This window comes from Arvicola amphibius, chromosome 1 (assembly GCF_903992535.2).
Source record: "Arvicola amphibius chromosome 1, mArvAmp1.2, whole genome shotgun sequence".
In the NCBI taxonomy this organism is placed as follows: Eukaryota; Metazoa; Chordata; class Mammalia; order Rodentia; family Cricetidae; genus Arvicola; species Arvicola amphibius.
In genome coordinates this window covers 3,295,459-3,322,196 of record NC_052047.1, presented here as the reverse complement: position 1 = coordinate 3,322,196, position 26,738 = coordinate 3,295,459, and the positions used below count along the sequence as shown (strand labels likewise).

The 26,738-nt window shown below is 44.4% G+C and overlaps 1 protein-coding gene across 1 annotated transcript in view; it reads left to right on the top strand.

Annotated features, from left to right (window-relative positions):
* Positions 1-26,738, top strand: part of Lrrc8c (leucine rich repeat containing 8 VRAC subunit C) — an 84,636-nt gene that overhangs the window by 11,860 nt on the left and 46,038 nt on the right. Inside the window, exon 2 of the mRNA XM_038314332.1 lies at positions 12,514-12,589. The gene's annotated coding sequence lies outside the window, so the exon portion shown is untranslated. The remainder of the gene's footprint in view (positions 1-12,513; positions 12,590-26,738) is intronic.

The window sequence follows — 26,738 nt, the reverse complement described above, 5'->3', positions numbered from 1 at the left end:
GCCAGGAGCATTAAAGGTCTCAGGGCACACAGTAATGACATGCATCTCTATGAATAGAAGAAACTTGCGTCTTATTTTCCAGGGGACGTAGCATCCATAATAATGCGCTTTTCAGCAAGTAAGCTTTTTTATTGCTGTCCTTCTTAGAGTAAAGTTTGTGCAGATAGTCCTTTACAGAACCTACCTGTGCTTTTCCGAGTTCACTTTCAAAAACTGCAGTTATTCAAAGGATTCCCCTGTGCTCTCCTCCACCTTCATTAGGTAATGCTGGCGGCTTCCCTGTTACCGTTCCTTACCGTGTGTTTTCTTTCGTGGTGTTAGAATGCTAGCAATGCTGTGCGATCCAAAATTCTAGAGAGCGTGTTTATTTTGGGGAGTAGTCTGAGGAAGGTAGCCCTTCAACCCCTAAGACAGGGCTTCTGGCTCTCCTGGCATTCGTTGGCGATGTACCAGTGAGACGGAGGTTTGGGTTTTGATGGAAGCATGAGGTATCACCAGTTATCAGAGACGCTTACATAGAACTCTTCTGGGTTTAGTTTAGTTTTGCTGTTGTTGTTTTGTTTTCAGAGGTATAATCTACACTGAAATAACTTGCTAGATTCAGGGTTAGAAATAACTTTTTTTTTTAAAAAAAGAGGGGGTTGCTTTAGCAAATATCTTTCAGAAAATAAGTTAGACAAGGAAGGCATGAGAACGCGGTCAACACCAGGATGGGGCGCAGGGAACTGCACTGGGTGAGGTTGTGCTAGGCTTCTCTTTTGGAACCTCTGGGTGCTTCCTTCCGCAGGGAGCTGCTCCATCCTCAACCAAACGCTGCAGCCCTGCAGCCCTGCTGACTTAGGAAAGCAGAGGGTCAAGTCAGAGCCTGCCAGTGGCAGCACAGTAGAGAGAAACCCCAAATTCGCATATAAGCTCCTCCCAAATGTTTGCCTGATCTCAAATGAGAGACATTGATAGCTGGGCAGATAGCTGGCCTCGGTCCATGCTTGAGCCACTGCCACTGTGCTGCACAGAGTTCACAGTTTGAGGGGATCACACCGCTGATCTGCTGCAACAAAAACCAGCACTTTCCAGAGGCGTCCAGGGTAAACATCAGTAATTAGACACGGAAACACACAGGGGAAGGAACACAACCCATAATAAGACAGACTATCATCAGAAATTAACTTCGCATGAGCCAAGTGATGGAATTAGGCAATAACAAGTTCCAACTGCTGTTGTTAGCAGTGTGGAAGGAAAAGTGATCCTGACGGCGCCACAGATAGGAACTCGGCAAAGAAATAGAAACTGTAACAAAATGCAGTCTAAAATGAAAAAGCCCCTAGGTAGTTTAGAACTCATTGGAGAGAACACACACGCATGCATGCACGCGCGCATGTGCGCACGCGCACACACACACACACACACGCACACACAATTTTGTAGTGTAAAGGGTAGAGTAAAAGATCTGAAGTAATTGACACACAGTGACACATGGGACAATATCAACACCGTAGCCCCTCTTCCTGTGAGCGGCCTGGGGTGACCTGTAAAGCAGTTTGGTATTCTTAACCCAGAAAACTACACCAAATCCTGCCAGTCCAGAGGTCCGAATCTTTGTGTTTACTTCCTTTGTGAAGCTGCCCGGGCCATCGAAGCGTGGCATCCCCAGAACCCAGTATCTGAAAAACGTTGGTTGAAAGGAGCAGCGTGCAGCATCTTGCCCTTATAATGGTGGAGTGGGTACACTGGGCACAGGGTCAGTGGTATAAAATGCTGGTAACTTCTTGCTGTGGTGATATTTTGTTTGTGCTTTAACAAATAAAGCTTGCCTGAAGATCAGAGTACAGACCTAGCCACGCTAGTTAGCCATAGAGGCCAGGCAGTGGTGGGACACACCCTTATTCCCTCATAGAGGAAGTCAGATCTTTGTGAGCTCAAGGCCACCCTGGGCTACAAGAGATGGAATCAGTCTAAAAGAGAACCAGAGCCTAGTGGTAATGGCTCACACCTTTAATCCCAGCACTCGGGAGGCAGAGACAAGAAGTGATAGGGCTGGGCAGAGACAGGAGCTCAGGATTCAGTGTGAGGTTTCATAGAGACAGGATTGCCCCTTTGGTCTGAGGATTCAGCAGCGGTAACAAATAGTCACTTACTGCTCTGCTTCTCTGATCTTCAGCATTAACCCCTCTATCTGACTCCAGGTTTTAATTATTAAGACCAATTATAATTCGCACTACATTTTGCTGTGTACATTTCAAAGAGTGGAGGGCGTAGAGCTCCTAATGGTTCCAGTGCAACTTTTCTGACCACTGGACTCAGCCAGGTGAGCAAAGCTCCCAAGATGCACCACGGCACACAGTGAGCTTGTGGTCGGATTAGACATGCCTGAGCTCCCAGGATGCACCACGGCCCACAGTGAGCTCGCGGTCGGATTAGACATGGCTGAGCCTAATGCACTGAGATGAACGTCACAGAAAGGAACACAGGAGAGCAGATTCCACAGAAGAAGGAATATCCCAGAAGCAAGTGAACAAACAAAAACTTATGCCATGGGAATAAATTTAGCACAAAGAAATAATGAAATAATGAAAAAAAAAAAAACCAAAAAGTGTTCAAGGAGAAAAAAATAGGGAAAATAAAAAAGAGAAAATGTTTTCCAATGAAGACTACCAGTTGCTCACATTTGACAAAAATAAAACATAAACTTCACATCATACTGCAGGCAGGCTCAGCACAGTGAAAGCATCCCTTGATTGTCGCCATAGACTGACGTCTGGAAAGAAAGACAGAGAAAGCTATGAAAGGGTGCAGAGAAAGCAAAGCATGTTCCGTGCAAGTCGAAACAGTCCGAATAAAGGATAAGTTTTCCCCCAGAAAAAAGGAAAATAGAAGCTGGGAAGATTGCTCGGAGCAAAAGCTGCTTGCGTGCAAGCCTCACGGCCTGGATTTGGTATCTACAACCTTCTACACGCCTGCCCCTGTGGTGCATGGGAGCCCATACTCACAGACACGATACATAATTTTTATAGATTGGTTTATTTTTATTTTTCATGTATGAATGCTTTACCTGCCTGTGTGTCAGTGCACATTGTGCGTGCAGTGCTCACGGACACCAGAAGAGGGCGTTGTATCTCTTAGTACTGAGGTTACGATTATTAGCCACTTTGTGGGTGCAGAGACCAAACCAGGGTGGGTCCTCTGGAAGAACAGCCAGTGCTCTTAACTGTTGGGTCATCTCTCCAGCCGCAATAAATGATTTCAAGAAAGAACAGGGTAACCCTATTTGTATTTTTTGACCACTTTGAAAGAATAAGCTACTTAGAGGAGGGGCTGGAGAAATGGGTCAGTAAGAGCATTTGATGCCAGAGAACTCAAGTTTATTTCCCAGCACCCACATCAGCAATCTTATCTCCAGTTCCAGAGACCAACGCCCCTTCTGGCCTCTGCATGAACACACCACACACGCACACACACGCGCACACACACACACACGCACACACGCACACACACACACCACACACACACACACACACACGCACGCACACACACGTTTTTGTAAAGACATTTACAAGAAGATCAATGCTTGTAAGTAAAATGAGTAACTTTTATATACTTTTATGTCAAAAGCAAATTCAAGGAAATGTTAAAACATTCCCAGCACTAAATGATTAAAAACATAATGTCAAAATTACTAGGAAAACATGATGAAATATAGCTCAGGTGAGGAATAGGGAGGCTGGTGGATGAACAGGTGAGGGGAAGGTGGACAGGTGGGTAGAGAGACTTTATAGGACTCAATGTGTTTATATTAGGAGAATCCTCGGGTTGGGGATAATATCAGTGGCACAGTGCTTGCCTGATATGCATGGGCCCTGTGTTTATTCAGTCACAACTAAAAAGCAACAACCAAAATAACAATAAAAAGCAGCACACAAATTTAGTTTTAACTAGTTTACATATGAGAAAGTAAATTAGTCCTCCAACGAAAGAAGGAAATAATAGAAATAATAACAGAATCAGTGATTTGGAAAACAGATTTGAAATTAAGTTTAAATTTTTAAAACTTAAAATTTAAATTTGTTTAAAAATTTTAAAATATGGTTTAAAATAAGTAGGTTGAATGTTCTTTTGAATCAGTGTTAAAATATTAGTTGTCATTTTGATGGAATTAACAAAAATAATTCTGATCAGTTATTTCTTATCAGAAATATTAATTGAATGCCAAAATTCTATTAATGAATTTTGTTCTTTGGCAAGCTCATATATGACCTGGTCCTTTCTAAGATTTGTGACTGCTAGTTTTGTATCCAGGGCCATCCATGTGGCCACTGGATTGAGACTGTCCATTGGAGTCACCAGTGGGCTCACAAATGGAGCTAACATTCCCTCCCTGTCCTTGATCTATCCGTAGCCTCTGGTTCAGCTACGAGGGATGTGCACCAATTCTTTCTCTGTCCTGTCACCCAGTTCCCAAATAACCACTCCGAGACTTGTTATTAATCATGAAAATGTGATCTTAGCTTAGGCTTGTTTCTAACTACCTCTTATAACTTAATCAATTTCTATTAATCTACAAGCTGCCACACCAAATGCCTCATGGCTTTTACCTCTCCTCCTGTATGTTCTGTTTCCTCTCCCATCTCCTCTGGCATCTCCCATGCCTAGATTCATCTCTTGTTTTGTCTGCCTGGAAGTCCTGTCTAGCATCTTCCTGCTTAGCTATTGGCCAGTCATTGCTGTATTAAACCAATCACAGTGACACATCTTCACACAAGTAAAGGAACATTCCGCAACAGGAATGGATGGACCCCTTTCTTTATCCAAGCCTGACAGTTGATGGTCCCGTTCTTAGGCAGATACAATGAATAAGTGCTTTGCTGTGATTATAAATGGCTGTGTCTTCCCCATAGATGGCATTTTGTGGTTATCTTCCGGCTCTTGCAACCTTTCCATCTGAAGGTGGACCTTCTTTTCCACCACCAGCCCCAAATAACAATTAGAGACTTCTTATTAATTATGAAAGTTTGGCTTTAGCTTAGGCTCGTCCCACTAGCTCTTATACCTTAAATCAGCCTGCTTCTATTAATCGATGTTTTATCATGTAGTTTTTTACATTTTTATTCTCTGTGCCCTACTTCCTCTGTGCCTCATTAGCATCTCCATCTTTCTTCTTCCCACTTTCTTTCTTTCTGTGTCCCCGGAAGTCCCACCTAACCTCTTCCTGCCTAGCTGTTGGCCATTCAGCTCTTTATTAAACCCATCAGAAGGCTCCTTGGCAAAGACACACCTTCACACTGTAGACAAATGTAACGTAACATCCGTCCCCTCTTCCTTTCTGTCCCCTGAGCATTAGAAGGGGTGGGTGTGCACATCTTGCTTTCCCTGGGCATTCTTTCTCAGCACCTGTTGTAGCCCCAGTCTCTGCATTCACCACTGTTCACTGTTCACTCTTCCACTGAGACTGAGCAGCATTTATGTATGAAGATAAATATGCATTGAGAGACCTTCTGGTGCTGTGTCAGCTTAGCTGGCGCTGGTATTCACTTATCCCCAGAGCTTCAGGTCACAGCAGGCATGGGTTTGGGGCCAGGATTTTTATTGTAGCAGGTATGGATCTTCCCTGTGGAGCAGGCTTCAAATCCAACCATAACAATAGTGCTTTTATACAAGTGGGAGCATCTTGCTTGGAAGGTTGGTCTGGTAATTCACAAATTTTGAAGCTTGGTGAGCCTCCTACTCCTCTAGCAGACACAGAGCACCTCTGGGACTGGGAAGGTACCAGCGGGATGGGAGTTACAGCCTAAGAACATAACAGCTAAAGACACCTAAGGAAATGCTCAGCATCCTTAGTCATCAGAAATGCAAATCAAAACAACTCTGAGATTCCATCTTACACCTGTAAGAATGGCCAAGATCAAAAACACTGATGACAATTTATGCTGGAGAGGTTGTGGGGTAAAGGGAACACTCCTTCATTGCTGATGGGAATGTAAGCTGGTACAGGTTCTTTGGATGTCAGTGTGGTGATTTCTCAGAAAATTAGGAAACAACCTTCCTCAAGACCCAGCAATACCACTTTTGGGTATATATCCAAAGGATGCTCAACCGTGCCACAAGGACATGTGCTCAACTATGTTCATAGCAGCTTTGTTTGTCACAGCCAGAACCTGGAAACAACCTAAATGCCCCTCGACCAAAGAATGGATAGGAAAATGTGGCACATTTACACAATGGAGTACTACACAGCAGAAAAAAATAATGACATCTTGAAATTTGCAGGATGGATCTAGAAAACATCATATTGAGTGAGGTAAGACCCTGAAAGACAATTATCATATTTACTCACTCAAAGTGGCTTTTAAACATAAAGCAAAGAAAACCAGCCTACAAATCGCAATCCCAGAGACCCTAGACAACAATGAGGACCCTAAGAGAGACTTACATGGATCTAATCTACATGGAAAGTAGAAAAGGACAAGATCTCCTGAGTAAATTGGGAGCATGGGGATGATGGGGGGAGTTGAAGGGGAGGGGAGAGGCAGGGAGGGGAGCAGAGAAAAATGTAGAGCTCAATTATTTATATATATAATATATATTTATATAAATAATATATAAATATATATATATATATACACACACACACATACATACCAGTTTTCTTATCTCATTCACTGTTGTTTGCAAAGTATTGCAGAAGCACCATGGGATCTACATTTGGGGTGCAAATTCTGATTTAGGAATCAAGAAGTCAGAAGGATTGTGATTTGGAAGACAACCTCAGTTGGACAGTGAGATCCTATTTCACAAACCTGAGGCCAGAGGGCACTGATCTCACATTCACCCTGGGTTTGATCTTCAGCACCACAGAAAGACAGAAAGGGTGTTCTGAAAGATTCTCACCAGGTGGTTGCATGCAAATTTCTCGTACCTTGTCCTTAACAACCTGCAGGTTATCCGCTGGTTCCTGCTCCAATTGGTGTCACATGTAAGAAAGTGGAAGTTCTCAAATTTCTCGCTCCAGATGTATAAAGTGCTTGTCGGTGTCTGTCTAGGAGAGGTGACCTCAGAGTTCAGGTTCTATCTGGAAGGAGGACACAGAGCCTGTGAATGACAGAGCCTCTTCTAATCTTGCCTGTGTGTCCAGACCCCCATGCTTTTCTGTACTGGAATTGACTTTACAGACGACAGATTCTGTCTGGGTCTTTTGGGAGTTACTGTTTCATTTCCCTATCGCGTGCAGAAATTTCTCTTCCCCCTTTGTCTTCTCACTCAGGGAAAGCAGGTATTCCGGTTTCCCTGTCTTTGCAAATATCAAAGTAACTAGCGTGTACAGCCAGGTCGGTGTTCTCAAACACAAACTCCTGTGGCCACAGAGTGTCTCAGGAGTTTGTTGGCCAGATAGAGCCTCTGACCAACAACAGGTGGATGTACACGCAACCTCTAAGCAGGTTCCTGACTGCAGCTTTAACTGTTTGATAGATGCAAATCCACATGAAAATGCACCACAGCAAGCAAAACACAAAACTTTTCTGAAGGTTGTCAAAGAATAATTTTTCAAACTTGAAAGGTGACTTTTCTGTGAGGTGATCATGCCATTAATTTGCTAACTAATGAGTGGGAGGGAGCCAGGAGAATGGCAAAACTGCTTCCCAGAGTACTTGAGGAGTTTCTTTTTTAAAGAGTGGAGAGATGGCTCAGCTGTTAAGAACACTCGCTGCTCTTGCAGGGGTTTGGAGTTTGATTCTCCGCACCTGTGTTAGTTGGCTTTACAACTCCATAACTCCAGTTCCAGGGGATCTGACATCTCTTGTTTCTCCTCTGAAGGCAGCTTACACAGGTAACACATGTAAAATATATGCAAATCATTTTTAAAAAGAATTTTAAAATAACATTGCCCAGTTAGATCTTTGACTAGGAAATGTGTTTCAAAGAAACAAATGTTACTATGTGTTTTTCTTCTCAATACAGGTATCCCTGTGGAGTTTAGCTAGAACTAATCAGAAAATCAAAACAAGCCACACTTTATTAAGTCACCCTGAGTAGGCCGGTTAAATCACCCTTTGGTAGCTCACTAAAAGGATCTGTTCTGTTCACACTTAGCTTCACTCTGAATTTTGATATTTTCAAAAGCACACACTTGCTCATCTTATGCTTTATTCAAAGGACCTTAGTTGTCTCTGAAATAAAATAGACATTTATTTTGGGTCAGAATGAGACACTGGCCTTGGGAGTTCTCAGACTTAAACCATGGGAAAGATATTTAAGGTCCATCACTTCATTTCTACACTGACATTCCTTGCACGGCACAATTCTATACCAATTCCACTTTGAGGAAGTGCTCCCATCCAACCCCGACTCAGCCAGTTTCTAAGCCTGCTCCCAGTTGACACACTAAGTCGTCTTAAGCCCTGTAGATGAGAGACTTTTCAAATGACCTTTAGACTCCACACTGCAGTGCTCAAACTGTAACATCCCCAGTCTTGAAGCTAATAACCACAGCTCCACTTATGTCAAGGCGAGTCCCCCTGGAGCTTCTCACAACCCCACAAGAGGCAGGGACAAAGCTCGCTCACATGGTCTGTGTCTGCGGCCTGCTTTTGCATAGTCCGCCTCTGACCCAGCTTTGTGTTTTCCAGTGTATTTTCCAGTGGAACATATGGCCACGGTATTTGCTGTCCATCTCTGCCTTTATAGAAAAAAGTGCTTGTTCTCTGAGTTTAAGAAGGTAAATGGACAACTTATTTGCAGTGTTTTTCAAAATGTTATTACTTGCTACAAATAGCTCTCTCATAATTCAAAAGTTGGCTTAATTATTATTTATTTATTGCTTTGGAGAACTGAACCACTGACTGAGCAACATTTCAACTCCAAAGACTTGCTTTGGGTAAGACTATATATAGTTTTTTTTAGAGAGAGGGTTTTTCTGTGTATCTTTGGCTGCCCTCGAACTCACTCCGTAGACCAGGCTAGCCTCGAACTCAGAGAGATCCGCCTGCCTCTGCCTCCTGTGAGCTGGGATTAAAGGCGTGCGCCACCATGGCTGACTGGATAAGAATATTTTGTACAAAATGACAGTAGTGAAAGACCATTAGCTTTGACACTGAAAGAAAAGGAAAGCTCACTAGCTCTGTTGTCAGCTGGTCAACTCTGGCTGGTAACTGCCTGCGCAGAATATGCCTTTGCGTGGTTGGTGTTCATAAGCATCAAACACTTAAGCATTTCGCTAGGGATACTGATTTCTTCTGGGAGGAGGCTGTAAGTAGCATCATGAACACAGGTTTGGGCAGTTTTTCTTTTACAATGCAATTTAGTAGTCTGTTTACTGTTTTGAGGCAGGGTTTTATGCTGTATCTTAATCATACTGGCCTTGAGCTTGCATTGATCTGTGTATCAATATACTTCTCCATTGAGCTTGCATTGATCTGTGTATCAATATACTTCTCCATCGCCCTGATGAAACACTGACCAAAACCAACCTGGGGAGGGAGGGGCTTAAGGACAGTTTATAGGTAGTTCGGTATTGAGGGATCAGAAGCTGAAGCAGAAGCCGTGAGGAGTGCTCCCTGCTGGCTTGCTACCCCCGACTTGACCAGCTGCCTTCCTATAGAACCCAGGGCTGGTACAATTATAAGAAAATACCAGAATCTGGGGAATTCATAATGAGCAGAAATCCCCTGACTCACAGTATGGAGTGTGAAGTCTATTGGAACACTGCTATCCGGGAAAGATCTCTTTGCTGTGCCATGCTGCAAGGCGGGGTAGGAGAGCAACAAGGACAGGAGAAGGGAACTGTACAAATGACCATAGGCTCGCTCCAGACATCATGGTGTCCGTTCACTTTTGAGAAGGAACCGTGACCACTGCCCTGACAGCGATTGAATTTCAACACAAGCCCAGACAGACAAACCTTCAGGCCACACAAGCACGAGGAAGCTGTTTGGGAGGTCTGTGTGAATGGCAGGATCAATCCACTGGAGGCCTTCACAGTCCATGCTCGGTCACAGGCAGCCTTCTCTTATCTGACCTCCATTTGATGTCATTGCTAGAGGGGTCTGACTCCTTGTGTTGCGTCGCCTTCCAAAGTTGCTCCTGAGTCACCTTTATTTTCACACAGCTCGAAAGGGTGAGTGGGGGGAAGGGAGAAAGAGAATGCCGGTGAGATATTTTCATATGTGGCTCTATTTTATCAGTGGGATGGGATTAGGCCTTGGGCTTCTTGTCAAGTATTCTTCAATAAATATCCTCAAGCTTCCGTCCATCAGTGCCCCCTTCATTATGGGAAAGATACTTTGCACGTTTCCAAAGTCTGTGAGCAGAGCTCCAAGCATTCAACTGGAAGGACCATATGTCATATACTGTCTTTTATATTCTAACTCTTAGGAGTATGCAGAGTCGATCTGATGGCTCAGTAGGTAAAGGCACTTGCTACCGAGCCTCATGCCTTAACTTCAGTCTCTGGAATCCACATGGTGGAAGGAGAAAATGGATATTTGAAAATTGTTCTCTGATCCCCAACATGTGCACCCCCATTGGTGTACATATACCCCACCCCATGCACATAAATAAACTTAGTAAAAGCATGTGAAGTTCACAATCGTGTCTACATCCTTGATGGTTTTAATAGAATATTTCTTTTAAAGCCAAAAATCATTGAAAAAAAATTTGTCCTGAGTCTGCCCTGTGGATCCTTCCTTCATCCTTCCTTCTTCTTTGCGAGAAACACTGTCCGTGTGGCACTTAGGCGGAGCGCAGATGATCTCAGAGGGACTCTCCACCTCACCCTACCCCACCCACATAGTTGTGATGTAAAGAAAAAGAATATTGCTTTTTCTTCCCTTATAATACTTCAGACATGATCACATGACCTCTAACGCTTGTCTTGCTTATGTCTTGATGTTCTGCTTTGCTGACGTATCCCTGGCTTGTCAAATTGAAGGTAGTTACTCCTAAGTCTGTATCATGTAAGAAATAGGGACAAGGGTTTGAGGAAGGGGAGTTGTTTTGCTTTGGCAGCTGAGCCCATAATTTCTACGTACATGATGTTAACACTGAGTCGTCACGTGCCCTTAGCCACCCACAAGGGGACTGGAACACCAAACCCCCCATGTTAGAGAAAGGAGAGGGTGGACCCTGGGGACTGATACGCATAGTGAAAGCCAACAGCTTCAACCACTCCTGAGGAGCATTGATTAGCTTCCAGGAAATCGGTCTTCAGGGGACATACCAATCCTATAAAGCATAGCTGAGTCCGTCCGGCTCTGCTGATGACACCTCGTAGACCCCAGAGGTGCAGCTCCGCTCTTGAACTGTGTTCTCAGAGTGGTGTAACCACCCGAAAAATATGGAGTGGGGTTGACCGTTGTTGTCTGCCTGACAGTTTCAGATGTGTGTAGTGTATTGTGTGTGATATGATCACACCACTACCTGCTTGTGTCCCCTTCTTTTGCTTGTGATCCCCTTCTACCTGTTCCCCTATTGGCCTCACCACTAGAGAAAATGACAGTCTTGCCTTCAGCTCCTTGGAAAGGGATGGATCATCCATCTATGATGACAAGAAAGGGCATAGCCTTATGCAGGTGTCCATAGCTGCTGTGTGTGTGGTTGCAATGTCATATGCAGAAGGCAGCATGTCATGACCCTAGTTCATCTCCACTTTTTAAATTCCTTCTGTTGTCCTATCATCTGTCATGTTCCTTCAGCCTTGAGGGGCAGCACTGTAGATGTCCTATTAGGAACACTCATCAGTCTCTAATTCACAGCACTTTGCCCAGACAATCTGCCTTAGCTGTCACCCTCTGTAAAAGGGGGCACATGAGGTATTTTATGGGGATAAACGTAACATATTTGGGAGGCAGTTTAACAGCATGGCCTTTTAGGGAAATGGCGGTAATGTGTTCTCTATGCATGGACCCTCATTCCTAAGGAACTCTTCAGTTGATATTATTGTTGGTTTGGGCTACGGAAGCTTCTTGAAAACTTTGGGCCTTGCATGTTCCAGAGGTACCCCCATGCTGAGTAAGCACCAGAAGACGCAGAAACTAGAGACCCCAGACTGCTCATTTGAAGCCTCTGGATGGGAGCAGACTGATGTTCATGGGGGTTTGACTGGCACATGTGGATTAGAGATGGATAATTTGAACACTCTTGACTCAACTTGAGGCAGAGGGAAATTCCACAATGTCATTGTTTGAAAGAAGATTGCCAGCAATTGGCGGTTCTTACAGGTACTTCCCATGAGCTGCTGGTAAAGGGGCACAAACAGTGAGTGCACCAGAAGATTCTAAGATAGAGGCTTCGCTTTTCTTCAGTCAATATTGGTAACTGTTACATTTAAAGATACTTGTTACATTTATTGCCAACACTTTTTTTTCCTAGTGGCGCATAATATGAAGAGGTTGAAAACTACCCACTAAAGCCCTACTGCAAGCCTAGATCTTCCTGGATAAGGCTTACATTGTAACCATTATACAGAACAGAGCGTGATGAGCAAAATGGAGTAGAGAAGACTTACGTTTGTTTTTATTTCTTTAGATGAACGTGGCTGCTTATGACTAAACTTAGGATTCTGGAACGGCAGATGCTCAGTGGAGTAACATATACATATAAGGTAATAACAGGAGTATATATTTTTTTTATCAGTTTCACTGTTGACATAGATTGTTCTAAATGAAGGGCTTCTTACAAGTCTCCATGTACAAAGCAACTGTACTTTGTTCAGAGAGAGCAGAATTTGCACACATTGCCTTTGAGCCTCTGGATTCAATGTTGTTCATGTCGTGGTTGGTACCCTAAAGCCTGTCACATCTTTTAAGGTATATCATCAGTAATCAACCGCCATTGTAGCTGGGAAGTATGATTACAGTTTGCTTCTTCAAAATTTGCTGTTGGGTTTCCATTTTAATATCAGAGAAGAAAATTAGACCCAAATGGGGCAATGCCTAATAATGTATATTGTAATATTGTAAGTCATTATTAGCTTTTTGGTTTATGGTGGTGGTAAGTTGTTCTTTTGAGTCATACGTATTCCAGCCCAGCCTCGAACACAGTGTGTAGCTAAGGATGACCTTGAATTTATGATCTTCCTACCTCTACCTTCCCACAATCTGGGATTACAGGTTTGGGTGAACCACATCCAGTTTAGGAAGTGCTGGTCTGGATCCCAGAGTTTCCTACATGCTAGGCAAGCACTCTGCTAGCTGAGACGCGCCCTCAAGAATATTTTATAAGTCAAAACAAAAATATTTTGGGGGAGGCAATAAGATATGTCAGTAGTGCCAAGGAGCAAGTATCTCTTTAGGGTTGGCCCCTCAGGAATGTAGTGTATACCTGCGGTTGTCTTTACATTCCCTCAGCTAGAGTTTTTAATTGAACTATACCATGCTTCCATAAAAACCCTGCATCCAGGCAGAACTATAATAGACAACTTCTATGAGGAGAGCATGAAGCCTGAGAACAGAGGTTTTCCTCTATGGCCTTGGCCGCCCTGTCGTTTGGCTTAACCAGCATTTCTGGTAAGGGACTTGTTTTGAATCTCGGGATTCGTTCGCTCTGAGGTTTTATGCTTCCGCCAGACCTCTTCCTGTTGATATTCTCACTGAATCAGAGTCACTTGTGTGGCATCATAAGTAAGATTAAGTACAGTATCTGAGGCCACTCTACGGCTCTGATATATTAATTAATCTATTTGGGTGTGTTTGGTTGGAAACCTGGAAGGGAGCCTGTTTTAAAATACATTTTGTTTTTAGAATGTCATCTGAAAAGGACCAGTGAATTCTTTGCCTTGTGAAGGTTTTCAAATAGTCTGCTTTTTTCACCGTGTCAATCTCTGTGGCATTTTATTTAGGAGTGGCAAGGGTGGCAGGGTCACCATGACTTAAAAACATACATCCATGTCCTTATTCTAAGAAAGATTCTTCCAAGTGCCATCTAGTTTAATATTGGGCTCATCCATGGGCAATACTAAGGAAATCCTCATTTTTCTCCCGAAAATGAAGCAGTTGATTTGAAAACTAAACCTGTGTGCCGTTACTTCTTGTGTTACATGTTATGACAAATATTTAATATAAATATGCATATGGGCTGTCTGCTCACAGAAGAATGGACTTGCTGAGTGGAGCGGAGTCTGCTTTTACATTCTGTGATGTTATTAAGCACCTAAGAGGCTAGAGAGCTAGAAGATTGAGAAACCAGTGAGAGAGGAAACAAAGAATCTCTGACATTGTTAGCTCCTAGGAAATGCAAGGTACAGCATTCGTCTTAGTAGACAGTACCCAGTGAGCTAATAGACGACCATGAGGAGTGAATAGGATCAAATTATGCTCTGTGCTTATATGAAAATGTCACAGTGAAACTCATTTGGTACAGTTAATAAATATTCATTTATCATCCCTTTTGAAGTGGGGCGGAATTAACAAGTGGGAGAAGGAAGAACAGCCTTTCTTGTTGACGAATCCTGCCAGAGATCAGGAAGAAGAACAGTGTTGCCTTTAGAGTATAACGTTCACTGTAGCGTACGCAGGCTCCCTGGGTGACATTCAGGACCCTATTTAGCTGTCAACCCCAGGCAAAATGGTTAACTCTCTAAATCTCCATTTCTCCAGGATATTAAAACACAAGGACTGGCCAGGCATAGTGGCATTTGCCTTTAATCCCAACACTTGGAAGGCTGAGGTAAGGGGTCTTCATGAGTTCAAGGCCAGCCTAGTCTACCTGGCAAGTTCCAGACCAGCCAGAGCTACACAGTGAGACCTGTCTCAAAATAAATGAATAAAATACAGGGACTAAGGCTGTAACTCTGAGGTATAGCATGTGTTTAGCATGTTCAAGGACTTATTCAGTTCCCAGCTGGAACCATTGAACCAATCAATCACGATTACTAAAGCAAGAAAACTACTTTTGTGAGGGCAGATGTAGCTCTGTCTACAGACCTTATCAGATGTGTTTCTTTACTTTTTTTTATTTTTATATTTATTTATTTATTTATTTATTTATTTATTTATTTATTTATTATACAATATTCTGTCTCTGTGTGTGCCTGAAGGCCAGAAGGGGGCACCAGACCTCATTACAGATGGTTGTGAGCCACCATGTGGTTGCTGGGAATTGAACTCAGGACCTTTGGAAGAGCAGGCAATGCTCTTAACCGCTGAGCCATCTCTCCAGCCCTGTTTCTTTACTTTTTAAGATGTTTCTAGGAAAATAGGTCCCAACCTAGGACTGCATAAAAATACCTCATGCCTGGATCCCACGCCTTGGGTCTCTACTCTTAACTCATTCAGGATTTGATGTCTTAAAGACTTTCTGAACAGCCCTGCTGTGTGGCCAAAGTTGAGGGATCCCCACACCTGTTTGGGTTTTATTTCCCCCAGGATTTTGCAGTAAATCCTTCAATGCTAGCGCAGCTAAGATTCTAGCACTAGGTTCTCATGGGGCAGTGCCCAGCACAGACTCACACAGATGTACTCAATCATAAAACAGTGTTCGTGTTTCAGAAGTGACTCCCAAAGGATGCAAACTCCCTAGCAGGGTGCCAGGGATCTTTTCATACAGCACCCATCTTTCATGTTGCCATGGGATAGCCAACCCATAGGCTTGTGGTAGATTCCTTTTTATTGTTTGCCTTGAGAAAGTGTTTCATTATGTAGCCCTGGCTTGCCTGGCTCAAACTCAAAAAGCATTTGTACTTGGTCCTGGAATGTAAACTTGTCTGCTCTCAACCTCCTGAGTGCTGGGATTAAAGGCAGGACTACCACACCGGGCTCATTTTCTTAGTGGCTGCCATTCTAACTGGGGCAGGGTGTAGTCTCACTATAGTATTGAACTGCAATTCTGTGCCTGAGTAACTGAGCATTTTTCATAGGTTTATTGTTCGTTCTGTCTTTCATTTCATTAGTCCATTTATTGGTCTGGTTGTTTGATTTCTTGTTTAGCTTTTTTGTGTTCTTTGTCTATTCTAGATACTAATCTGTCAGATGTATAAGCAAAGATTTTCTCTCATCCTATAGACTTCTTCAGTTGATTGTTTCTTTTAGTTCGATGAGGTCCCATTTGTCAGTCACTGGCCTTATTACCTGGAGTCCTGTTGAGAGGCCCTTGCCTATGCCTGTAACTTGAAGTGTCTTTCTGACTTTTTCCTCTAACAGTCTCTGAGTTTTGTTCTAGAATCTGTTATGCATGCCGTTTAACCACCAGTCCTAAGATCCTGGTGCCATGCACCGCTCTGAAGCTTATGTTTGTACATGCTGGAGTGTACGTACGTGCTACTAGGCCTTTGATGCGTCTGTTAGCCATCTGTATCCCCTTTCTTGCTTTCTCTTCCATGGCATTTCTTTTATTTATTTATTTATTTATTTATTTATTTATTTATTTATTTATTTATACAATATTCTGTCTGTCTGTATGTCTGCAGCCCAGAAGAGGGCACCAATTCTCATTACAGATGGTTATGAGCCACCATGTGGTTGCTGGGAATTGAACTCAGGACCTTTGGAAGAGCAGGCAATGCTCTTAACTGCTGAGCCATCTCTCCAGCCCCCTTCCATGGCATTTCTATACGCTTTCTATTTCTGCTTCTTGAATTGTTTGATCAACCTGTGACTCAGGTAGAGGCTATTCTAAATGGTTGGGGCAAAAATAACTTCCAAATTAAGCATTAAAAAAAATCCCTGATTTAGCAGGATTTCAAGTTAGAGAAGACAGAAAAGGAAATGCATATATTCACACACACACACACACACACACACACATATTTGAAACACATGTATTCAGCTTTGATAACTGTTGTGGAAGGGGAGAGGAAGTGTGGACTGTGAGGTTTAGTGTTAAATCAGCTTTGCAGTGTTATTGTCTAAACAAGAGAGTGATGGCAGACACCACCATGGTGCTGACAGAGGGGCCTAAAAAGTGGTTGAGATCTGAGTCAAATTCAACAAGCCCTGAAGAAGGTGAGAGGCAGAACATTAGAGACTCCAGAAAGAGGAATTCTGGGCAGGGGTGTGTCAGGTACGAAGGTCCCGAGACAGGGACAGGTATGGATAAAATGAGCAGGCCAGAACTCGCTAGCAGAAGACAGGAGTGTAGGATTTTGTGCAGCTTTTGACATTTCTCCTGAGATGGAGAATTGTCAGAGGGTTTGGCTCACAGGAAAAACCCAGTATTTTAAGAGTGTGGTGGTTTGAAAGAAAATGGCCCCTAAAGGGAGTGGCATTATTAGGTGTGGCTTTACTGAAGTGGATGCGGTCTTGTTGGAAGAAGCATGTCGCTGGGTAGGCAGGCTTTGAGGTCTCTTATATGCCCAAGCCACACCCAATGAGACAGACCACTTCCTGTTGCCTGCAAGATGTAGGACTTTTCAGCTACCTCTCCAGCTCCATGTCGGCCTGCACACTGCCATGTCCCACCATGATCATAATGGACTGAACCTCTGAACTGTAAGCTGCTTCCTCAGTTAAATGTTTCCCTTGTAAGAGTTGCCGTGGTCACGGTGTCTCCTCACAGCAATAGAAACCCTGACTCAGAGAGTTTCCTTCCGGCTGCTCAGGGGAGAGCAATCTATGGTAGTACCAGGGAAATCAATTAAGGGGCTCCTAAGGTCATCCAGTCACACCGTCATGAGTGGAGACCGGTCAGAAACAGAGACTCGGGGTGCAGACCAGTGGTTCAGGACTTCTGTGGAATCTATGGGGTCCTGGGATCTATTCCCGAAGGTGGAGATGGGAAGGTAGTATGTAAATGGTTAGAATATAGCAGCCTTCCACACGCTGGTGAGGAGCCCACCCACTGCTAGTTACAGAAGTAGTTGTCTTTACGTCACCTGTCTCCTGAAAGAGCGTCATCAGTGTGAGCCTGCTCCTGTGTCACCCCATGAGTGGTCGCACTCTGTCCGCTGTCCCCGGCTGGCCGTGTACCTTTAGGGATTGGTGGCCTAGGATAACCCAGTCCAAGAGCGCCTCTTGCCTTATCCCTCCCCTTCCTCCCCCCCCCCCCAGCTCCTTGAAGAAGACAAAAGGTTTTGTTATTTTAAATTTCCACACACACACGCACACATTTTAATGGCCTCTTACACACCGGTGCTGTCTGTCGTCCGACGCCTTGGCAAAGTGCAGTGTCCTGAGAAACGCTGATCAGTGAGGAGGAGCTCACGATTCTCTCCTCAAAACCAAGTCCACCTAACTAAATTCTGGAGTCAAAGGAATGTTTCTTGTGCGCGTGTTTGGTGGAGATTTATTTGTTTTCATTTCATGTTTGCCTGCCTGGTGTCCACAGAGGACATCAGATCCTCTGGATCTGGACTTACATGCAGGGGGTTGTGAGACTATGTGTGGGGTACTGGGAACCAAACTGGGGTCCTCTGCAAGAGCAGCAAGGTGCTAAGGACTGAGCCTTCTCTGCAGCTCTTCTGCTCTGCATTTCTGACTGCTGAGAGAATTTCCAGTCGTGCACGCACTGATTTTCATTCATTCTTTCAGCAGTTGTCTGCTGAGGGCATGGATGTGCCAGAGGCCGTGCTGGGCATTAGAAGGGAGGAAGGAAGGAAGGCCAGGCCCCTGATCCCTAAGGAGTTTACCTCGCATAGAGGAGACAGACCCAACACAAGTAAAAACCACAAAACACACAACACGGGTGGGGACGACAATGCCGTGAAGTGAGCGTGACGATGGAGGGTTTGGAGGGTCGGAATCACGTGCTGCTGTCCAAGGGTCAGTGTGCGTGCGTGCGTGTGTGCGTGCGCATGTGTGTGCGTATGTATGTGCGCACACATGTGGCATATACATGTGTTCTTATGGGGGTTTAGAAGGTTGGAATCACGTGCTTCTGTCCAAGGGTCAGTGTGTGTGTGTATGTGTGTGTATGTGTGTGTGCGCATGTGTGTGTGCGTGCGCGTGTGTGTGTGCGTGTGTGTGCGTGTGCGTATGTGTGTGCGCACACATGTGGCATATACATGTGTTCTTATGGGGGTTTAGAAGGTTGGAATCACGTGCTTCTGTCCAAGGGTCAGTGTGTGTGTATGTGTGTGTATGTGTGTGTGCGTGCATGTGTGTGCGTGCGTGTGTGTGTGCGTATGTGTGTGCGCACACATGTGGCATATACATGTGTTCTTATGGGGGTTTAGAAGGTTGGAATCATGGGCTGCTGTCCAAGAGTCAGCACGTGTGTGTGCGCATGTGCATGCGTGTAGCATATACATATGTTCTTATGGAGGTTTAAAAGGTTGGAATCATGGGCTGCTGTCCAAGGGTCAGCACATGTGTGTGTGTGTGTGTGTGCATGTGCAAGCGTGTGGCATAAACATATGTTCTTATGGGGGTTTAAAAGGTTGGAATCATGTGCTGCTGTCCAAGAGTTAGCACGTGTGTGTGTGTGTGCATGTGCACACATGTGTGGCATATACATATGTTCTTATGGGGGTTTAGAAGGTTGGAATCATGGGCTGCTCTCCAAGGGTCAGGTCAGCACTAGTGTTTGTGTGTGTGTGTGTGTGTGTGTGTGTGTGTGTGTGTGTGGCATATGTATATGTTCTTATGGGGGTTTGGAAGATTGGAATCATGTGTTGCTGTCCAAGGGTCAGCACTAGTGTGTGTGTATGCATGTGCACACGTGTGGCATATGTTCTTATGGTTTGTACATATGTATGTAGAAGTATGCATGCATGTGCATGTAGAAACCACAGGTTGATGTTGGGTGTCTTTCTGGCTGCTCTTTCTTCTTTGAGAAAGGGTCTCTCACTGAACATGGAGCTCACGGATGCTGCGACCCTGGCTGGCCCACAAGCCTCAGAGAGTCTGTCTGTTTCCCAGCTCCCCAGACTGGAGTTGCCAGCGTGTCCAGCTATGCCTGCGTTCACGTGGTTGCTCGGGATTGAAACTTAGGCACTCACGCTTGTACAGCATGAGCCATCTCCCAGCCTCTAGTGTTCATATTTTTAAGAGGGCCGTCTAAAAAAAAATCTCCAAAAGTGGCCTTCATGCAAAGACAAGAAGGAAGTTAGAGAAAATATTTGTGTCCATATCTGGAGCAAAATGTTCTTTGTTTCAGGAAGTCCTTAAACAGCTTTCCTGTCTGTATATGCCCTAAGTGGTTTTATCCTGTCCCCTGGTAACAGTCCATATGTCCTAATCACTCCTGAGTTTGTTCTGCGAGCCAAGACTTTCTGACTCTGGTCTGGTGTATCCAGCTATTTATGAAGCCCCTCCACTTGCCCACCTGACTTGCATTGCTGTAACCAAGTCTCCATATGCTCCTCTGCAGACGAGCTCTTCCTATAGACTAAGCCTTCTTTATTCCCTTCAATTTTACAAAATGAGCAATAATCTTGGACTTGACTTCACCAAGCACTGTGTCAAACCCTTCAACTAGAGCCCAGGTTCTGTATATTGAGACAAATTTAAGAGGGAAACTTGGAGCACCTAGATCTAAAAATTGAGTTCAGATAGAAATCTGAGCAATGATAGAGGCGCCTGCAGGGCAGTAAATGTTTGATAGAATAATGGAAGCCAAAGCTAAGGGTGTGTGAGCCTGGGACTCCTACAAGTGTGATGTCACCCTCAGAGAGGCCGGCTCTGTGCGTTGCTATGGCATTTCCAACATTATTCATGGGCAGGATGGAGGCCATGCATTAGGAAGAGGTTTTCAGTGCTCATGGAATAGTATACATAAAATATACCTAAAGTGTTTCCTGCCCTTCGAAATATTTTTGGGAAGAGCAGAAAGGGGCCAAAATAGTAATCACATTTTGTTTTAAGATTGAACCTTCAAACTAGTCTTCAAAAACCAACCTTTTTTTGTGAGCGTATCTGCAATAAAGCAGAAACTTAGCTGAAACATGAAGGAAACTAGATCCTGGTAATTTTCTTGGGGCGAGAGATGGTTAACAAGTAGCCAAACCAAATTAATTTGCACAAGAACAATGAAGGGGAAGTAAGTAGTTGGTGTCTTTCTATTTTAATTTGGTGTAAGTTTCCCAGTATTCAATTCTCAGTACGGAAGGTTCTTGCTGTTTTGCCACACCGAGTTCCTGGAAGTCACATCCAGATCCCCCTAAATTAGGAGACTATGTCTGGGAACTGCATTCTCCACCCAAGGGTTTAGCTTCAAACAGAAGTGGTGTAACCGAGTGTAATGTATTAATGGAAGTGGTCCTGCAGCACTGTCTGTAAATCTCCGCTTTTCTAGCTCCCAATGACTGACAGGTCGGTTCCATACTAGTGGCTGCGTGGACAGAAGCTGGGTCCTCAGATCCTTCACCAAGCTCTTCCCTTAGACTGCATCTCTCTGTGTGCAGAGCCAAGGGCATTGTGTTCAGCTCACAAACAAGATTACCATGAATACAATCCCGAGAGAGCTTGCTTCCCGAATGAAACAATTCTACTTATGAAGTGTGATGAGCTTGGATGTTGGACTCCGACAGATTGGAGTTGGGGGTTTTGCTCTGCTGTTCACAGACTCTCTGACATTGGGGAAACTAACGTGTGTAGGTTTCATCTTCTGTAGAGCAAGCCAGTGCCTCTCTGACAGACTTAACGTAGAGAAGACAGTGCTCGGCAGATGCTGTGTTAGTGCCTGGCAGTTGGCAGGCTCAACAGCGTTATCAGTTGTCAGATCTGCCTTTCTTGTTTAACAAAAACGAGAAATTTTATTCAAAGGGTTTTGTTTGTAAAGCATTTATTCTTAGATAACCTCTTTATATTAATACTAACCTTTCTTACAATAGCCACAATATGGAAATAACCTATCAAGAGATGAATATATTTTGTGTGTGTGTGTGTGTGTGTGTGTGTGTGTGTGTTTATGTGTGAACCTGTTAATTTAATTGAGGCTGCTTATGGGGCTCAGAGAAGAGGAATTTGCGGGAGCAGGGACAGCTTAACAGTGGCCACACCACTGAAGAAAATGTCTTTTTCTCCTCCAGATACAGTTAGATCCTCAGGGAAGGGTGGGGCCCTGTGAGTTCTCTCTGAAGAATCTTTTTTTTAAAATATGTGTCCACCGGCAATGGACTGCTTTTCAGCTTCCAAAAGTTAGTTCTTCAGTATGTGATGGCCCCGATAAGCCCGGAAAATGTCATGTTAAGAGAAACAGGTCAGTCACACAGTGACATGTTATGTTCTCCACCTGCTTGGCACATCTACACTAATCAGAGGGTTTCAAGCAGAAAGGATAAGTGGCAGCTACTGATCTCGGTGTCCTAGTTCCTTTCTGTTGCTGTGGTAGGACACCGTGACCAAGGCAACTGACAGAAGCCAGTGTATTTGGTGGTTACGGTTTCAGAAGGGAAGTCCAGGGACAATACGCTGGAGACACAGTTGCAAGCTCCCAGGAAGAGGAGGCATACTGGGAATGGCTGTCTTCTGAAGCCTCAAAGGCCACCCCCATGACATCTCTTACAACAAGCCACACAGCCTAACCCTTTCCAAACATTCTCACCAACTGGGGACGACCAAGCTTTCAGACATAGGAGCCTATGGGAGCCATTCTCATTAAAACCACCACAAATATATATAACATTTCAAGTAGAAAGATACACACATTTTGGAACCTGTTGCAGAATTTTACAACTGTGGTTAGCAAAAATCACACTGTATATATAGGTGGTTTTTCTTGCTGAGAGCGTAGATCTTATTCTGAAGTTTTCTTACTAAAATGACATACAAGTTTTTCAGTTGTGAACTTCCTAGCATACCTGCCAAATCTAATTGTTGCCTCTGCTGCCAAATACTGAGCGCTAAATACCTGTCTCACTGCAATTAGTGCTTACCGTAATCGTCCCTCACACACTCCTAACTCTTACAGAGGAAAAGAACTGTTCCGGTCAACCTTGTGAGGGCGAAGAAGCCAAAGGATTATTGGTCTACTCACCCAGTTCACACGTGGCAGAGTCAGGATTCTGACCCAGTTACTTGCACACAAGGGCCATCCTGCCGACCCACTATGATTCTAGAGTCTCACCTGACTCACTGGAGCTGAGAGCATTGTTCTGTCATAGAGGAAGTTCTCCGCATGGCCAAGTCCCTGAGTTCTTTTGAAAGTTAATAACGGTAGTAATACTGCGGGACTACACTAACGGACTGTGGTGATACTTTGTTTGTGCTCTAGTAAATAAAGCTGGCCTGAGCATCAGAGTGTGGAGTGAGCCACCAGTTAACCATAGAGGCCAGGCAGAGGTAGCACACACCTTTAATCCCAGCACTCAGAAGGCAGAGGCAGACAGATCTCAGATCTCAGTGAGTTCAAGGCCACCCTGATTTACACGAGATTGATCCAGTCTAATAGAGAAACAGACAGTGGTGTTCACACCGTTAACCCCAGTACTTGGGAGTCACGCACTAGAGGTGTGGACAGAAAGGGATATGGCTGGGTGGAGAGAGGAATCTAAGCTGAGTGAAGAAAGGAGCTCTAGGCATTCAGTCTGAGGATTTGGAGACACAGGATCTTGCCCCCCTGGTTCTGAGGATTTCGTAGAGGTAAGAACTCTAGTGTGGCTGCTCAGCTTCTCTGATCTTTCAGCTTTCACGCCTTAATATCTGACTCCAGGTTTTTATTATTAAATCAATTAGAATTTCCACTACAGCTGATTGCCAGGGAGGTCTACCTACTGCCTTAGTAACGGAGGGCCTTGGTATAGATGAGATATGGAAAATATTACCTGGAAAAGTGGCAGTATCAGTCTTTCTGTTGCTGGGGTAAGACACCACAGCCAGGGTAACTTAGGGGGAAAAGGTTCCTGAGGGACGTGTTAAGGATGGTGGCCACAGAGAAAGCAAACTGTAAGCAGGGTGGGGGACTTACGCTATCAAGCCCAGCCCTGGTGACATACTTCCTCCTGAAAGGCTACACCTCCTGAACCTTCCCACACAACGCCACTAACAGGAGATCAAGTGTTCAGATACCGAGACCATGCAGGACATTTCTTATTTAAACCATCACTGGGGTTCTGGCCTTTATGTTTGTTTACTTACGTCCTGCCCCCCAAATAAAATCAGTGCTTTAGAAAGAGTGCAGATTTGGAGAAACAGGAGCTGGTAGAAACAACACTTAGCATTTAAAACTGGTTAAGGTTTTAAAGGAAGTCTCCCTTGATCCCAGCAAGCCCTTGTGAGGGACTGAATTGGCAGTGGATCCGTCTGGTCTTCATTGCCAGGCTTCTCCCCCTTGGGAATTCTCTGTTTGATCGGTTTATGTGGGGTTTTTGCATGTTGCTATGGTAAACCTCATTCCGCATGTCAGAGACCTTCCTGCCGAGGAAGATTTTGTTAACGTTATAGCATGCATTTTCATTTCCACATTTTATCTTGGTGTTACCGGGGCAACCCAAATGACTTCATTTTCTCTTTGAAGTTGAGGCCTGTGGGCTGCTACACCTCATGCTGACTCACTTATTCGCTCACAGGGGGTTGTTTTGTTCAATTCCTGCAGCTCCTTCCTTTCTGCTTCCCTTCCTGCCATCATCAGGTGGGCCCTGTTGGTATAGCAGTTAAATATCTGAGGGGAGTACACATCTCATTGCTAATTAGAACAAAGACCTTCTCATCAGAAAAATGCAAGTTTAAGTAACGATGGGGAGAAGTATTGAATATTCAGAAGCGTATTGAGACATCTCTCCTCATCTGTCTAGTTCTCAGGATTTGGATAGCGAGTGGCAGGAGTTTTCACAAGGGCTGGGGTGTAGCTCAGCTGAGAGAGTGCAGCCTCAGGTGGACAAGCGCTTAGATCAGTCCCCAGGCCTGCGTAAAACTGGATGCAGCCCGTGCACCTGAAGTATCAGTACTCAGGTGGTGGGTACAGGAAGATCAGAAGTTCAGGGTCACCCTTGACTGTTTAGCTAGCTAGAGTCCAGCCTTAGCTACGCGAGACACTACCTCAAAAACAAAATCACCTAAGCAGAGTTTATTGTGGTAAGAAATTCTTAAACATCTCTCTGAATCTATTCCAGTTTTCAGTTATAAAACAAATCCTAGTCATGAAGGCTGGACACATTTGTTTCCCAGGCAATCGCATATTTGGTTGGTTTTATGTTTTGTCTTGTTAAACTTTTGGTTTTGAGACAATCGCGTGTAGCCCAGGTTGTGCTAACTCACTACTGGTTTTGCATGCCCAATCCCCTTCCCTCCACCTGTCCAGTGTTACCTGGCTTACAGGTGCTCATCACCACACTTGGCTTGCAGGACTTTAGATCTTCTCCTCTCTAGAAGATGTGAAAGACTGGTTACCACACATCTCCCAAGAGCTCTCCCTGCTCAGATAAACCCTTCGGGTTTGAATTAGCATAAAGAGCAGAGAACCAGAACGAAGGGGTCATCTCTCAAGCCTCCTTTCAAGGATGTGTGCTGCTCACACTTCCGCCCTAACATCTGATTCTTGATGATGGGTGGTTAGTAGTTTTAAAATGCTGGAAAAGGAAATGAGGAAGAAAAGGAGAAAAGAAAAAAAAAAACAGAGTAAAATGGCAACATAGATAAACTTGCAGAACATCCTAATAAAGAGAAATTAACCATGCACAGAAAGTAAAATGCTGCACATCCTCACCCGTGAGTCTCAGCAGGCTGATTTCATAGAAAGAGGGAGCTAAATTACGGTCTCTGGAGAATGGGAATGGCAGAGAGGATGGGAAAGCTGGAGAAGTTATGTAACAAGACCAAGAAGTCCAACAGGAAGATTTTGTTCATACCTTCTGTAGCATGTCAGGATAGCTATTTACAGTGATTTACATGTCTCAGTAACTAACAAAAGAAAGCTCAGGGGTTTGCCGTGCCATAAAATGGTTTATACGAGGCTGGCAGTGTAGCCCAGTGGTCAGGCACTTGCCTAACATCCCCAAGGTCTTGGACTCAATCCCAAGCATCACCAAAACCCAAAGATCTGAGGACCTAAAGCCCCTGAGTATTATAATCCAATTAAAATTGTTTTTTCCGAGCAGTGATGGCATATGCTTTTAATCCCAGCACTCGGGAGTTCCAGGACAGCCGGGCTACACAATACAGTGAAACCCTGTCTTGAAAACCAAGCCAAAAAAAGAAGAAAAAAGTTTCTAAACAGATCTAAGGAATAGATAGTAGACGTGTGTGTGCAGTTGGGAAGTGGGTTCCTAGATAGATGTGGACAGACTGAGTGGGGAGAGCAGAGGCAGGAGAGAGGAGTGGTCTGTGACCCTCATCATCACCACTGGCGCTCAGGAAAGTGCTGACTGATCCCTAAGATGCCAAAACGACGTTGACTGATTGGAATGAGACTGTTAGGAACTCAGTACCCAGCATGGACAACTGGGGCGTCAGGTGGAAAATAACCCGGCATAGGTCAGTGTCGTTCAGCACATCTGGAGGACAGTCTGCCTCATTTAACTGGCAGCTGGAAGATGGAGCTGGCTTCTGCTGGTTGCTTGGCTTTCGTGACTGAGTCTCAGTGACTTTTTATCACTTTGGTCAAAGACTGCCATTAATCGCTCTACTCCTCTGGGGCACTTGAACCAGCCTAGTGCTGTCCTTATCTCTGGGATAGACAACGTCAATTTTATCTTATTCAACAGAAACAAAAATTCATAGTGCCTCACTGAGAGCCATGTTAAACCCGAAGGAAAGCATCTCAACCCCGGTGTCCAGGCACCTCTGCATATATGAAGCATCCCGCATGTGCCCAGCCCATTGTGTCTCTCACAGCAGTCAATAGGTGTGGGTAATTCAGTAAGTCTCTGCCTCCTAGTGCAAGGTTCCTAGGACAGACTGTCTTCCCCACTCACTGCCTTCTTTGCATTCGCGGCTCAGGAT